This window comes from Gopherus evgoodei, chromosome 10 (genome assembly GCF_007399415.2).
Source record: "Gopherus evgoodei ecotype Sinaloan lineage chromosome 10, rGopEvg1_v1.p, whole genome shotgun sequence".
Taxonomy (NCBI): Eukaryota; Metazoa; Chordata; order Testudines; family Testudinidae; genus Gopherus; species Gopherus evgoodei.
The window spans coordinates 64,378,943-64,394,574 of record NC_044331.1 but is presented as its reverse complement, the minus strand read 5'-3'; the positions used below and the strand labels follow the sequence as shown (position 1 = coordinate 64,394,574).

The following is a 15,632-nucleotide window of genomic DNA, read 5'->3' as shown; positions in this document are numbered from 1 at the left end:
CTTGGGTTTCACAGGACATGTGATCATGTCATCTGACACTGGAATCCATCTTAAATCTAGAACTTTTCCATTTAGAAGGAAGGGTGGAGACCCAGAGAGATAAAAAATTCCTGCCTTGTGCCAAAGCCATAACAGGGGGTGGAACAGAACAAATGGGGCTTCCAGTCATAAGAACATCCCTGCTTTCCCCCTAAGATATCTGTTGGAACTAACAAGGACTGTACCGGGGAAAGGATTGGGTCCAGACTAGGAAGGAGTGCCTGGATGTTAGAGATAGGTGACCTGCTGAGCAGTTTTTGGGTAAAATGTGCAGCTTTGGGGGCATGGACAAGACGTGGTCTGTTGCAGCAGGCTAGCATGTCTGGCTCAACAAAGTAGGGTTCTGGAGTCCCAGTCTGGCAGGGAAAATGGGCTCAGAGGTAACCTCAGCATGTCAGGTGACACTCCCAAGGGGGTCTCTGTGACCGAACCCGTCACACATGTAGACATGACATTTTGCAAAAAGAGACTGTTTTCTGCTTGATCTTTTATGGAGGGGAAGAGGCTGTTGCCTTCTCTATAACAGTTAACAGAGGAGCAAATATAGTGGAATAGTATGTACCCCAATTCTGGCACGTGAATATAAATTCTGGTGCTGCCTTCTTGCTATTTTCCATATGGATAAAGGAAGCAATATCTTTTCAGCATGCTTTTTTTTCCTGGCTCTCCCACAAGTGAATTGCATTATTCCCTACTCCTACCCCCAAACTGGCTTATTTAGACGAAAAATGCTCTTTTCTGCAGGAATGCAAGTTTCTCTGCTTCCAGCTTTCTAAAATACTCTGGAGACTATAGTGATGGGAGTTCCCAGGATGCAACCTAGACTGTGCGACCGCTGAGCCCTCTGTCTCACCAACCTGGGGTATCCCTCTCACTCTGTAATGCTGCATCAAGCCACAAACGTCTGGCAGGTACTGCACTTACACAGACACCCACAGGCAGGGACACACCCAACGGAGTTGCATGAATGCTTTCTCAGTGACTCATGAGCCAACAATAGAGAGTTTCCAGCCAATTTCCCTGTGTTCCCCAGCCTTGCACCCCAGAACTGTGCTGTCTTGCACTGGATAGAAGCCTCATTACCCAGTCCACCCCTCCCTTGATATGGAGAGGACACAGACTACCCTTTGTAAAATGAGTTGAGATTTCAACTAAAACACCCTGGTTTAGGTAAAATATAAAACAGATTTTTAGCTACAGAAAGATAGATTTTAAGTGATTATAAGTAGCAGGCATAGAAATCAGAGTTGGTTACTTAAGAAACAAAATAAATTTGCAGTTTGAGTTCTACAAACTAAACAGGATTTGAATAAAGCAGATTTAATAGATGGCACAAACAGGTCACATATCCTGAATATACAGGCTGGAACTCTTTTCTGGCCTGGGACCACCCTCCCTCATTCAAAGTGTCAGTCCTCCAAATGTTTATTCCTGGTGTTGAGCTGAAGGGAGAGAGAAGCCAAGTGATGTTACTTCCTTTTTTTTATAGTTTCTTCCATCTTGCTGAAAAGATCTTTGCTGTGAGATGGGCTACTCAATCCCCATTGGTCAAATGTCTCCATTGTCTTTGTGTTCTCTTGGAGAAGTCTCCATTGTGTACAGTTCCTGGAATAGTGGATTCTTTCCTTGACTCCTGTTTGGCTATTCCACTGTTGTACGTGAAAGGCTGGCTGTGGGTGTTCCGAACTTCACAACCTTTTTCAGTAACATGTACAGCAATACTCCATAACCTCACATATAATGTTTACAGCACAAACAATCAAACAGGATATTAATGTTCAACAGGTCAAGACTTTTAAAATGATACCTCACAAGATATATTTGGGACAAAAAAACTATCATCATTATATCATCATGGTGAATATGGGAGTTCCAGGGTGCTTCTTTGAGGTACAAAGTGTCACAACTATACTGTATCTTAAAGGAGAGATTAAATATCATGCCCTAGTACACAAATTACTAGATATAATATAAACTTGAACCTAGATCTTCTTAGATTCTATAGGAAGATTACTGACTCTAATTTAAGTTGGTCATCCATAGATTATTTTTATAGTCTCTTTTACTTAGTGCCTCGTGTCTCATATAAATCAATATGAGAGACACTCTTCCATATTTCTGCAATAATTGTGTAGATGATCATAAACTGTTGTTCAGATTTTTGATTTTGAACAATGAATATAAAACATTGCCATTTCTTGAAAATATTTTTTATTTTTCCTTGTAGTTGTCTCTCTTTCCTTGAAACTTCTGTGGTTACCTGACTTACCTAAATTGGAAATAACATCTGAATAGGTTCTGAATCTGAATTTTGTCTATGCGATCTTTCCCTGGTAAAGTAATTGCAAATCCAGCCATTAGAGCTTACCATGACAAGTTATCTTAATGCATGTAAATATATAAGGATATTTGGCAGATATCTTAATTTAGATGCTTTGCCCTCCTTCCTATTCTTAGGAAAACAAATCATTGGTCCTTCTCCCTCCTTTAATCTCTAGTCAGTACAGAATGGCTATGAAATTCAAGATGAGATAATATTAATAAAGCAAATACCCTGATTATTCAATGAGTTTGCAGAAAAGGAAATGCCATAACTTAATTTCTTTGGCATTTCCATGTGACTTTTCATCTTCAGTACTGTTAACATTCAAATGCTTGTGGCTGGAAGCTAAGGAATGACAAATCATATTTTTTTTCCTATTACTTTATAGGCGTTTTGTGCATTTTAGAATTCATTAATGTGGATTTTTCTGTCTAATTACGGGAGCTCCTAAGACCAGAGTTTTATTCCAGCAGACTTGATTTTATGCATTTATTTTATCTGAGAGAACATCACAGAGGATTTAGTCATCTTTAGAGAGAGAGAATATGCATGTCCTCATACTCCAGATACCACTAGTTCAAATGCTTGATATTAGAGCTAGGCATTAGAAAGTGTAAGAGGTTAGGACATTCATGTTTTCAGGAAGGGTCCAAAGAAGGGTTTAACTCTTAATACTCCCCAAGTTCAAGTAGTGGCCATCGCCGTGATTTGACAGAACCTATCAATTCTGCATATAGGCTGCCCAAAAATTTGTTAAAGGTTTTCACTAAATTATGCCTGCTCTCTTTTCTGAATAGTTTGGAGTTCCCTGGATGATTACACACTTAAAATAGGCCTAAAATACTGTCAATTGTCTTTTAATTGTGGTAGCCTCTATTCTAGCATCAGAATTATAAAATAATGCATTTCAACGCTCTTGTTTTGTCAGTTCCATGCAACTAAAGGGCTGCCTCCTGCACCTACATGATAGGTAATGGGGACAGAGTATCCAGGATACTATGTAAGGCTATCCTTAGTTTCTTTTTAATGTCCCCTTAGAGGCGATGTTTACGGGATATATCCCATTAAATTTGCAGAGCCAGGAGACCCTTAGGGAACTCTTTTTGCAACCTTGTGGGTCTAAACATTGCTCTGTGGATCCACTAACTTCTGGGAACCTGCCTTGGTATGCCAATGTTATGGCATCCCGTTGTAGCTATGCTAGAGAAATCACAGAAGGGACATCCTGTAGCTTGGAAGTAGCTAAGCGAAGTGGGGAGCATACCATGCTGTCTTTGTTGCCTCACCTTCTGCAGGACTAGGAGGCACTTTGTTTCCTAATTTCTCTCTCTTTCCTTTCTGTCGCATGTAATAGAGGGAAACACAGGATCCAAATCAATTTTGAATAAAATCTCATGAAGTACTGACAACCTTCCATGTTGCTCAATAACATGCATTTCTCTTGTCATGCCAAATCCTTGGTTTATATTAGAGTAATTTGTAAAATTAACCAGCCTTGGTGAATCAATAATCCTGAGTTTCTCAATTTGTTTTATGATTTTGTCCTTACACACTTCAGTCTACATTTAAGGCCACATTCCCATGAAAGGGGCACTTGAAATAAAAATCTATTGTTTGATACAAAAAAATTAACTTCACCCACTTTATTTTTTAACTCTAAAACCAAAATGAAAATGATTAAAAGTTTGCTTTCTTTCATGCATGTACATATTTTGTGGTACTATGGCATCAAACAACTCTATCATAAGCTCTGTAGGGCAGGGACCAGTTTGTTTTTTAAGCATTGCTTAGCACAGTTGGCTCCAGGTCCATGACTGGGGGCTTCTAGGTGCTACCATAGTACAAATAAATGCTACAGGGTGCAATTTAATAGAGCTGCAACTAGGTTTTTAATTTGTGGTTTTGCAGAAAAATAGTTGGAACTCAAGAGGTAAGATTTTTGTATATCTATGATGCAGATTGTGCAAAGCAGAAGAGCATTGGTTCTACCTTAGTTGAACATTTATTTCAGTTCAAATACTCAATTTTCACTAGGGTGGAAGCAGAATTGGTCTCTGCACGTGCAATGAAAACCATTATACACCACTACCTCAATATAACTCCACCCGATATAACACACATTTGGATATAATGTGGTAAAGCAGTGCTCCGGACGGGGCTGAACACTTGGTGGATCAAAGCAAGTTCAATATAACACGGTTTCAACTATAACGTGGTAAGATTTTTTTGGCTCCCAAGGACGGCGTTATATCGATGTAGAGGTGTATTTGCATTTGGAATACTCAAACTTGCAGCCTGAATATCATCCAAATGTAGGTGTTTCTTCCATTACGCATACACCGCTGCAGTCTTTTAATTCACCAGTCTCCGCTGTGCATTGACATTTTGTAGGGTGACCAGACAGCAAGTATGAAAAATCGGCGTGGGGTGGGGTAATAGCCTATGTAAGAAAAAGCCCCAAATATTTGGACTGTCCCTACAAAATCAGGACATCTGGTCACACTAACCTTTTGTGAGAGCAGAGTAGAAATCATCATTTGTATTTCCTAGGGTTTTGTGAACATTTCTTTTTGACTCTCCTCTCACCCCCATTATGACCTGTGCGCTTATGCACAGGAACATTTGGCCCGTGTGTATTTTGTGCATTGTTTAATCTGGTTCTAGTCTCCAGTTGTTTGGTCCAGATGTGTGGCTAAGGATTAAGAGAGGTGTATGCATGTAGTATAGTCTAAATTCAGAATCATATGCCACTTTTCAGAGGTGCTGGAACAATTTATAGAGTGGGGATGCTGAAAGCCTTTGAACCAAACTACAACCCTTGCTTATGATGGAAAGCATTTCATGTCAGAAGGTGCACTAGCACTCCCAGTTCCAACATTCATGGCCTTGCAGGCTGAATTTCAGATTAGTATAAACCCAACAGGGGAAGGAAAATAGGGTGGGGACTGCTCTGTTTTGTCTAAGCCCTCTTGCATTCCTCATCCCAGTCTCACCCAGCCCTGTGGAACCCCCCAGGAGCCCTGCTGTCCCCTGCACCCACAGTAGCAGGGAGATGGAAAGGCCATGCCCTGTCTGACACACCCGCGCTCCGGAAGCGGCGGCGAGTATAAAAGAACAATCGGGCCCCTCTGAGGCGACTAGTAGCCAAGTGTGAGGGGCGGCGGCGGCAAGAAGCTGCAGTGAGTAGGAGACGCAGCTCCCAACCTGCCCCCTCTCTCCACACTCGCTGCAGCAAGCTGCAGGCTGCCGCCTGAGGAGACTGGGCGGGGAAGCCAAGAGTGAAAAGGAGGACCCGGATGGAGAAGCCTGCCCTTCCCTCTCCTCCGCTCCCTACATGTGCGAGGCGCCCGCAGCGCGCGCGCACACTCACCCCCCCCCTTCTACCCGGAGGCCACCGGTCTGGGCACGCAACCCGCATCCGAACGAGAGGTCTCGGCCGCAAAGCTCGCGACAGGACATGTCCGCCGCGGCGGCGAGAGAGGGTGAGTGAGGGGCGGACGGGCGGCTGCTACTGGGTGCTTCCGTGTGGGGTCCGCGGGGGAGGATATATCACGTGACCGGCTGTGCGGTAGCTGAGGGCGGGGGGATTATTTATTCCCCTCCCCAGTCGCTTACTAAGAGGTGATATCGGTCGCTGGGCGGTGTGCTCCGCCCAAGGGTCAGGGTAAAGCTCTGCAATGTGTCTCTAGGGTTGGGACTAGCCGAGGCAGAGGGCTGTGAGTGGCAGCGAGGGAGCTGCCGGGCCCCTACTGAAGCTGCTGCAGTCTCCAACCCGTCTAGTGGGAGGTCATGCGACCCTACAAAGGCCTGTGGTAGGGTGACCAGACAGCAAATGTGAAAAATTGGGTGGGGGGCAATAGGAGTCTATATTAAAAAAAAAAAAAGATCGGGACTGTCCCTATAAAATGGGGACATCTGGTCACCCTAGCATGTGGAGGCCAATGGTGTGGGGGGCAGCAAGCTGTGCACCCCAGCCATGGACAAGGGTCAGGATGGTGGTGCGAAAATGAGCCTGTTTCTTGTGTAACAGCAGCAAACCCTCTGAAAATAGAACTCATTTCACTGTGTTCTGGGCTGGAGGTGCTGGGCCTTTGGGAAGCTGACCAGTGCCGGGTGAGCTGGAGCGGTGAGGTGCCTTTGGCTTAGATTTTGAACAAAAGAATCATTTTTGGGAGCCTGTAAAGTGTTCCTTGTTTCTGTCAGATAAACAGGGCCTGTCTACACAGGGAAATTAAGTGGCATAATTACACGTGTGACTATAGTGCTATAGTTACACAAATATAACACTTCCCCTCCCCCCTCCTCTCCATGGTGTCTGGAATAAGTGTTTTTTTCTGCTTTAGTTTATGTGGCCTTCAGATGTGGCACTCTTACTCTGAATAAATGAGTTTGCATAGTGCATTAGCTGTATAGTGATATCACTAAAAAGTTGTGCCTAGAAATTTCCCCATGTAGAAAAGCCCTTTATGTTCTAGTTTTATCACAAGTTGTTGAACTAGATTCAGGAATCATTGGATGAAAAGTATGATCTTTATTACACAAGAAATTAGACTAGGTCATCATATTGATCCCATTTAGCCTTAAAATGTATGAATAGAAGAGAAACATTTGTCTTGTTTAAAACGTGGGATTTGGAGTCAGGAGATCTGGTCCTGATGACCAAGTCACATAACTTCCTCTACATTTACTTACTTATGAAAAGGTTAATAATAACTACCTGTTCACAGGGCTTTTTGAAATAATTATTTCTGGTTTGTTTTGAGATGGGATTTGGTTAATCAGCATTGCATGTAAAATAGATAATGGATTTGCAGCACATATGTATGTAGGGTGTAAAGCAGCTTGAAATTGGTGAAAGATTTTGGGATTTTCTGCATAGAAGGAAGAATAAATAATTGTTACAAAAAATGTCTACACATACATTTGTTACCTTTTCCTTTTCCATGTTTGTGCAACTTTTATGTTCAATTTTGATTAATTTTCTTTCATGTGCTTGAGAAACCTGGCTATACAAATTACTCATCCAAACATTGACAATAAATAATATTATAAGAACATAAAAATGGCCTTACTGGGTCAGACCAAAGGTCCATCTAGTCCAGTATCCTGTCTTCCAACAGTGGCCAATGTCAGGTGCCCCAGAGGGAATGAACAGAACAGGTAATCAAGTGATCCGTTCCTTCTCGCCTGTTCCCATCTTCTGGCAAACAGAGGGTAGGGATATCATCGCTGCCCACCCAAGCTAATAGCCATTGATGGACCTATCCTCCATGAATTTATCTAGTTCTTTTTTGAACCCTGTTAGAGTTTTGGCCTTCACAACATCCTCTGGCAAAGAGTTCCACAGGTTGACTGTGTGTTGTGTGAAGAAAAACTTATTTTTGTTTGTTTTAATCCCGCTAACTATTAATTTCCTTTGGTGACCCCCTAGTTCTTGTGTTATGAGAAAGCGTATATGACACTTCCTTATTTACTTTCTCCACACCAGTCATGATTTTATAGACCTCTATCATATACCCCCTTAGTCATATTTTTCCCAAGCTGAAAAGTCCCATATGTCAGCGTTTCCTTACCTCTAATAATTTTTGTTGCCCTTTTCTGAACCTTTTCCAATTCCAATATATCTTTTTTGAGGTGGGGCGACCATATCTGCACGCAGTATTCAAGATGTGGGTGTACCATGGATTTATATAGAGGCAATATGATATTTTCTATCTTATCTATTCCTTTCTTAATGATTCCCAACGTTCTGTTTTGCTTTTTTGACTGCCGCTGCACATTGAGTGGATGTGTTCAGAGAACTATCCTCAATGACTCCAAGATCTTTCTAGAGTGGTATCAGCTAATTTAGACCTCACCCTTTTATACATATAGTTGGGATTATATTTTCCACTGTGCATTACTTTGCATTTATCAACATTGAATTTCATCTGCCATTTTATTGCCCAGTCACCTAATTTTGAGAAATCCTTTTGTAGCACTCTGTAGTATGCCTGGGATTAGGCATATGTGACTGTTGTGACTAGTCACAAGTAGCAATGCATCTTAAACAGCAAGCTATACAGTAGACAAAGTCCAAAGAATAATTTGTTGAATAATGAAGTAAATATGAGACAATCACTATGCATTTGGATCTTGGACATTTCATCACTATCTTGGACATTTCATAAACAGTAAAAACACTTTGAAATTATCACAAATTATTTGCTCAGCTCTCATTAGTATGTATAAAGTATTTAGACAAATACCAACCAGTCATGTTAAAATATATTACTCAGTACTATGAGTACAATATCTATTTTCATTTATGTTTTTATGTAAGGGGAGCTGTGGCTCTTCCTTAACGTTACATAGGTTTCCTCTTCAGATGGAAAAATGCCCAACTTTTGAATTAATAAAACTCTTATTTTGATGACCTCTTCAGCAGCAACATTTGGCACTTCATGAAGTTCTGTTTTAATGTTGTTCAGTCTAGTTCTGTTTTGAAGTCGCTTGATCCCACATACTTGGTTACTGCTAAATAATGTGTGTACGTGATATAGCTTATGTTCAGAACTTAGTACTGTCAATGCAGGTTTTTCTCACACCAGCTTACAACAAACTATGTGGGAATTGAGGATGCCTAGTACCTTACAGGAAGTGCTCTACCTTTCAGAATTGGGCTATGTCTGAGGAAAGTTAAAGAAATTAGCTATTTAAAATTAGACTGGACAGAACACTAGAAAATAATCTTGAAGGAGCAATCCTATGGTGGTTTAGAGATTATAAAATTATAGGGTTTTTTCTATCTCTAATTTGTAATCCATGTTTAGGATTTATTTGAATTAAACATTCAGTAAAGCAAATATCTTATTTTGCAAAACAGTCCAGCAAATCAAGAGTGGATTCTTGTGCAGTGGAATGGTAACAAACCGTAATAGTGTAGCATTTGGAAAGGGAGTATATTTTTATTTTGAAAACTAATTTAAATTATATAAATAAATGTTTGGGTGCAGGGAAGAGGAAACTGTACTCCAGAGGTTATGTTTTAATATATTACCTCTATTCTCATCCCCCTTTTCTGGCTCCTTTTTCTAATGACTGAAGCCCACATATTTCTGGCTTCATTGCCCTTTTCTTAGCCTTCTACCTTCAGACATCTATCCCTTCTTTCAGTTGTAGGGACAATAATAATAATTAATTAAAAAACTTTAACTTTCACAAACATTTTTTTAAAATGTACATTACCATCAAGACTCATCCATTACTAACCAGAATAACTGCATGATCTTATAGTGAGGGTCCTACTCAGTTCATGGTCCATTTTGGTCAATTTCAGTCATAGGCTTTTAAAAATAATCAGTTTCACGGTTTCAGATATTTACATCTGAAATATCACTGTGTTATAGCCATGGGGATCCCAACCCAAAAGAGGGTGTGCGGGGGTGTCGCAAGGCTATCCTGAGGATGTTCATGATATTGCCACTGTACTTCTGCGTTGCTGCTGTTAGGGGCACTGCCTTCAGATTTGAGCAGCCGGAGAGTAGCGAGCAGTGCAGAAGTGAGGGTTGCATGGTATGTGGGGGGAGTCACCACTTTTTGGGTGGGTCCCTGTGGTCATAGGGGTGGTGTGGTCCCTCCTCCCCCAGCCAGCACAAGGTCCCTTTAGCCCCAAGCACTGGGACTGGAGCTGGGGAGGGCAGAGCTGGGGGCAAGGGTGCCAGAACCTTTGTAAAAGCTCCACAGCCGTTCTCTGTTCAGTGCCTTCTCCTCCCCCCCTCCTCCAGGGCTGGGGAGCAATGGGGCAGGAAGTGAGGCGGGGTTGCAGAGCTTCCTGCAGCTGGGGGAGGTTCTAAGAGATGGGTCTGACCTGGCACCGGGAGTGGCCTTTGCAGGAGAAGAGGAAATCCCATCCCTCCCTAGCCCTGCCAGGACTAGCAGCTGGAGCCTGGGTGCATGGTAGAAGCCCTGGCTGGGTCACCTCCGTCCCTGCCTTGGCAGATTTTACAGGGCAGACTAGATTTCAAGGTCTGTGATGCATTTTTCATAGCTATGAAATTGATGGGGCCTTACTTATAGCTTTATATTTGGACCTTTCACACAGACCTGATTACAGTGTCAAAGTCAAAGCTGGTAAACATAGTAACTAGCAAGATCTGCGTATATTTAAACAAACATGAAACACCATTTAACACCTGTAACCCTAAAGATAATGATTGAGATTTTTCAAAGCTAACCAGAGGATTTAGCTACACAATTCCTATTAATATTTGTACATGTGTATTATGATATTTTAAGTCATACATTTCACTCTTTGTCATAACAGAAGTGCCAGAGCACAAACATCAACATTCTTCCTTTAAATGCCAGCTTCTGAGAAATTTCTACAGTAAGAATTGTATTGTTCTTACTAGATTGAACTGGTTCCATAAGCCTCCCAAATCTAGGCAACTGCAAATGCTTTTCCTAGGTATGGGCAGATAGCTAAAAAGAAAATATTTAAAGCTGAATACCCAAATCTGTCCCTTCTTAAAGCAGTGTCAAAAACTCAGCCAAAGTGCCAGATGTCAGTTGTCATACCAAAAGTTCCAAAACACAACCACCAATCTTCTCCCCTCACCCTGCTTTTTCTCTATACACATCTTTATTCTTCATACTGGGAATCTGCAACCCCCCTAAATATGTTTTGATTACAAAAGAAAAAAGTAAGTAGTGTGGAATTTAAATGTTTCAGGTGTAAAAACATTCCAGCTCAGGGATTGTGCACATGATCGAGAATTTGAATTCAGAAAGATTTCGAAGCATGGTCAGACTTGAAGTCTTGCATGTTATACTGTAACTGTGGAAAAAGGGCAGGGGAAAGCACCTCTGGGCTTGATCTCTTAGTTAAATGTAACTGGAATGACAAATGATCCTAGTATTATATTGTGAATCATGTTATTCAAGGTGCCAAAGAGTCAGATTTGAATGCACTGAAATGAGTTTTACTATATAAATTTGTAATTCAATAAAATAGTTTCACATCACAAAACTAGTATACTAGAACTTGCATCAAATCCACTTGCTCAGAACAGCTTGCAGGATCAGGGTCTTGATTTGTAACTTCTAATGCTTTTTTGTTTTGCTTTTTAAATACATATATAAATTTAAACATTAGTTCTTGTGGAATTATTTGTGCTCTTCAATTTTTAGTTTTAATGTCAAATCCATTGTAAATGTGTTGAAATAGAGAATATAAAAGGGGGACACAATTTTAAATATTAGTATTAAGGCAAGTCAAGTACTGTGTTTTGTTTAACATAGAGAACTATTTTAGGTTTAAGAGCTCATTAGTTTTCTTTATTGTACAACGTAGTCTTCAAAACAGCTCTAAGGTGTAATTCCTGTCAAGTAGAACTTAACGGGATATTCATTAATTTTATATTTTCCAGTGTCTGAAAACGTTTTATGTACCATTTTTTCATGTAACACTTGAGTTTACTACAACTGAAGTAGATTGTAAAGGGGGAAAACTATTTTTTGCATTTGACAGCACTTTGTATATAATCACGTTCAGCAGTTTCCTGTATACAGTTAGTTTTCCACGTTTTGTTTGCTTGAATTTTTAATATAGCATGGAGGGGGAGAGAAATTTTTAAAATTATGAAGTGGAATTGTTAAACCACAAAATATTGTTAGGGGGACTGTGGCAGGTATACTGTCTGAAACTATTTTTAAATCGCATTGTGAAATTGACTAGATTCCAAGTTGACGGTATCCCTTTAAAGATTTGTTATCAATATGTTTATGTTTTTGGTAGAGTTTTATATGTTTCTCTAGAGCAATATTTTTTAAGATTGTATAACAGCCATTTTTAAAGTAGGTTGGGGGTTCTTTCACCAGTTGTCAGTATTTGATTTGTTGTTTGTTCTTTAATCACAGTCTGTAAGTACACCTCTACCCTGATATAACACAACCAGATGTAGCACAAATTCGGATATAATGCAGTAAGGCAGCGCTCTGAGCAGTGTGTTAAGGGTGGGAGGTGGGCAGGAGGCGGGTGGGCAAGTGGGGTGAGGAGGCGAATGGGGAGGTGAGCAGCAGACAGGAAGGGGGTGAGGGAGTGGGCAGGAAGACAGCGAGCAGAAGAGTGGTGGGTGGGTGGATGCAGGGAAGTGCACCGGACAGGTGGTGAGGAGACTAGCAGGGAGGCGAGTGGCAGGCAGGTGGGTGGGTAGGTGGGGTGAGGAGGCAAGCGGCGGCCGGGCAGGCAGGAGTGTTGAGTGGTTGATGAGGAGACTAGTGGGGAGGCTGATTTGTCCTGAGCCCTGCACCTCTCAAGGGACAGCTCCGACACGCTGCTCTGAGCGATGTGTTAAGGGTGCCAGGCTGGGGCCAAGGAGTTGGATAAGGGGCAGAGGGTCTTGGGGGGCGGTCAGGGGACAAGGAGCCTTTCCTACCCAATATAATGCGATTTCACCTATAACGCAGAAAGATTTTTTGGCTTCTGAGGACCACATTATATTGTGGTAGAGGTGTACCTACCTGGGGAATTAGAAATTTTGATGATAGAGGCCTTTTCATCTAATAGACAAATGTATATAACATTAAATGGGTGAAAGTTGAAGCTGGACAAATTCAGATTAAAAATAATATGCACATTTTAAACAGGACAATTGGAACAATTTACCTAGCAATATGGTAGATTCCCTATCACTGGCTATTTTTAAATCAAGATTGGATGTTTGTCTAAAAGATGGGGGGAAGGATAGCTCAGTGGTTTGAGCATTGGTCTGCTAAACCCAAGGTTGTATGTTCTCTCCTTGAGGGGGCCATTTAGAGAACTGGGGTAAAAATCTGTCTGGGGATTGGCCCTGCTTTGAGCAGGGGGTTGGACTAGATGACCTCCTGAGGTCCCTTCCAACTCTATGATTCTATGTGCTCTGGTTCAGACAGGAGCTAAGTCAGGGAAACCTGTGGCCTGTGTTACCCAAGAGGTCAGACTAGATGATTACATTGGTTCATTCTGGCCTTTTAATCTATTAATCTGTATATCTACATTTATATACGTATGCATCTTGAAATAATTGTGGAGGATTTTTGGATGATATTTTATATTTTATTCCTTTTACACTTATGAAACCTATATACTTTAATTTACATCAAGTGCTTTTTCTTAGCTTGATACCATTTCATATTAGTGATCATCCTTCAACATGTATGTTTCCAGTAGATCTCAAAAACCAAAACTACAGTTTAAAATAATTTTAATTAAAAATAAAATTTGGCAATGCTTATTCAAAAATTTGTCTTTTTACTACGTATTGCTGTGTACTAGGTAACTTACATTTGCTTTCTGTTAAGAGGTAATGTTGCCTGTTAGTGCACAGGATTGTGACTCAGGACTCTTGAGTTTGTTCAGAACTCAACAGTGCTTTGCTGTGGAAACTTTGGCATGTTGGTTAAATCTCTGTGTAGTTGATTTACTCTTTAAAACTAGTGTAATACTTATCTAATCCACACAAGCAAGTTTCAGCACATCTAATGTTAGTAAAGTGTTTTGATGTCATCAGATGAAAAGTGCTATAGAAGTTGTCATAAACAGACAGTTAAGGGTTAATGCCTCTTTTACCTGTAAAGGGTTAAGAAGCTCTGTGAACCTGCCTGACACCTGACCAGAGGACCAATAAGGGAACAAGATACTTTCAAATCTTGGTGGAGGGAAGTCTTTGTTTGTGCTCTTTGTTTTGGGTGTTGTTCGCTCTTGGGAATAAGAGGCACCAGACACCCATCCAGGCTCTCCAAATCTTTCTGAATCAGTCTCTCATGTTTCAAAATTGTAAGTAATAGCCAGGCAAGACGGATTAGTCTTAATTTTGTTTTCTCAACCTGTAAATGTCCTTTTGCTGAGAGGATTTTACCTCTGCTTGCTGTAACTTTGAGCCTAAAGCTACAGGGTGTTCCTCTGGGCTATACGAATTTGATTACCCTGTAAAGTATTTTCCATCCTGATTTTACAGAGATGATTTTTACCTTTCTTCTTTAATTAAAAGCTTTCTTTTTAAGAACCTAATTGATTTCTCCTTGTTTTAAGATCCAAGGAGTTTGGATCTGTGTTCACCAGGGAATTGGTGAAGTCCCTCAAGGCCACCCAGGGAGGGGAGAGTTTTGTGGGGGACAGGAAGTGCTCCAGACACTGAAATTTCTGAATGGTGGCAAAGTTACCAGATCTGAGCTAGTAATTAAGCTTAGAAGTGTCCGTGCAGGTCCTCACATTTGTACCCTAAAGTTCAGAGTGGGGAAGGAACCTTGACAGAAGTGCAAGTGTTATTAACAATGATTATTAAATAAAATGTTGGTACAGGCTTCAGTTAGTTATTCACTTCCAAAATAGCACCAGAGCACTAAATAGTCATGCTCTTTAAAAATCCCTTCTGCGCAAGACCAGATATCTTTTCTTTCTTGTGGATTACTGGTTCCATTGCATGAAATTGTGTCATTGACAAAACACTAGTTTAACAAATCTTGGGAAAACAAGGGACTTGAGCTACTTAGCAAAGCAAAAGAACTTGGAAAAAAATTGCAGTTAAAAATGTCATGAATTTCTTAATTCCATGCTTCAGGTGTTGAACTGTTACAGAAAATAAAAGAGAAATTATTGGATTTTTTCCATTAGTTATTTGAATAAAGAGAGAAATGGAGCTTTGTCACTGTTGACCACAAGCGTGTTTCAAGTGTACATGGCAAAAAGACCCGCAGAACTACTTCGAATGTGGGGAAAAAAGAGAATCATTGGTAGAGTATAGGGAACGGGATCAGACAGTCAAGTATCAGGGGGTAGCTGTGTTACTCTGTATCCACAAAAACAAGTAGTAGTCTGGTGGCACCTTAAAGACTAACAGATTTATTTGGTCATAAGCTTTCATGGGTAAAAAAACCTCACTTCTTCAGATGCATGGAGTGAAAGTTACAGATGGCAGGCATTATATAATGACACAATCAGATAATGGAGATGAGCACAGATGTAGGCCATGGTGGCAAGATAAAGATAAGATTTTTTGGGAAATGTTGAAGTGTAGTGTTAAACCATATTACAGTATAATGTTCTGCATTTATGCAAATTTATCTGGCATGCGTGTGAACCAAGATTGTACTTAATCACTGAACTGTGTCTGCAGATGACATTTGCCAACGAAAGAAACTCCTTGATTAAACTGAAGTTCTAGATTTAAAGGCCTATGTTTTGAATGTTGTATTTGCTGAATGTCCTCAACTGTAACAAAGTGCACTGAATATTCCCAATAGCCAGCTG

The 15,632-nt window shown here is 40.7% G+C and overlaps 1 protein-coding gene across 6 annotated transcripts in view; it reads left to right on the top strand.

Moving 5' to 3' along the window:
* The window catches only part of MRTFB (myocardin related transcription factor B), a 215,427-nt gene that overhangs the window by 27,370 nt on the left and 172,425 nt on the right, over positions 1–15,632 (top strand). For 4 of the 6 annotated variants that reach the window (XM_030577429.1, XM_030577430.1, XM_030577433.1 and 1 more), the window contains exon 1: positions 5,676–5,844. The exons of the other annotated variants lie outside the window; for them this stretch is intronic. The gene's annotated coding sequence lies outside the window, so the exon portion shown is untranslated. Of the gene's footprint in view, positions 1–5,675; positions 5,845–15,632 lie in introns of those variants that run through there. 6 annotated transcript variants of the gene reach the window in all.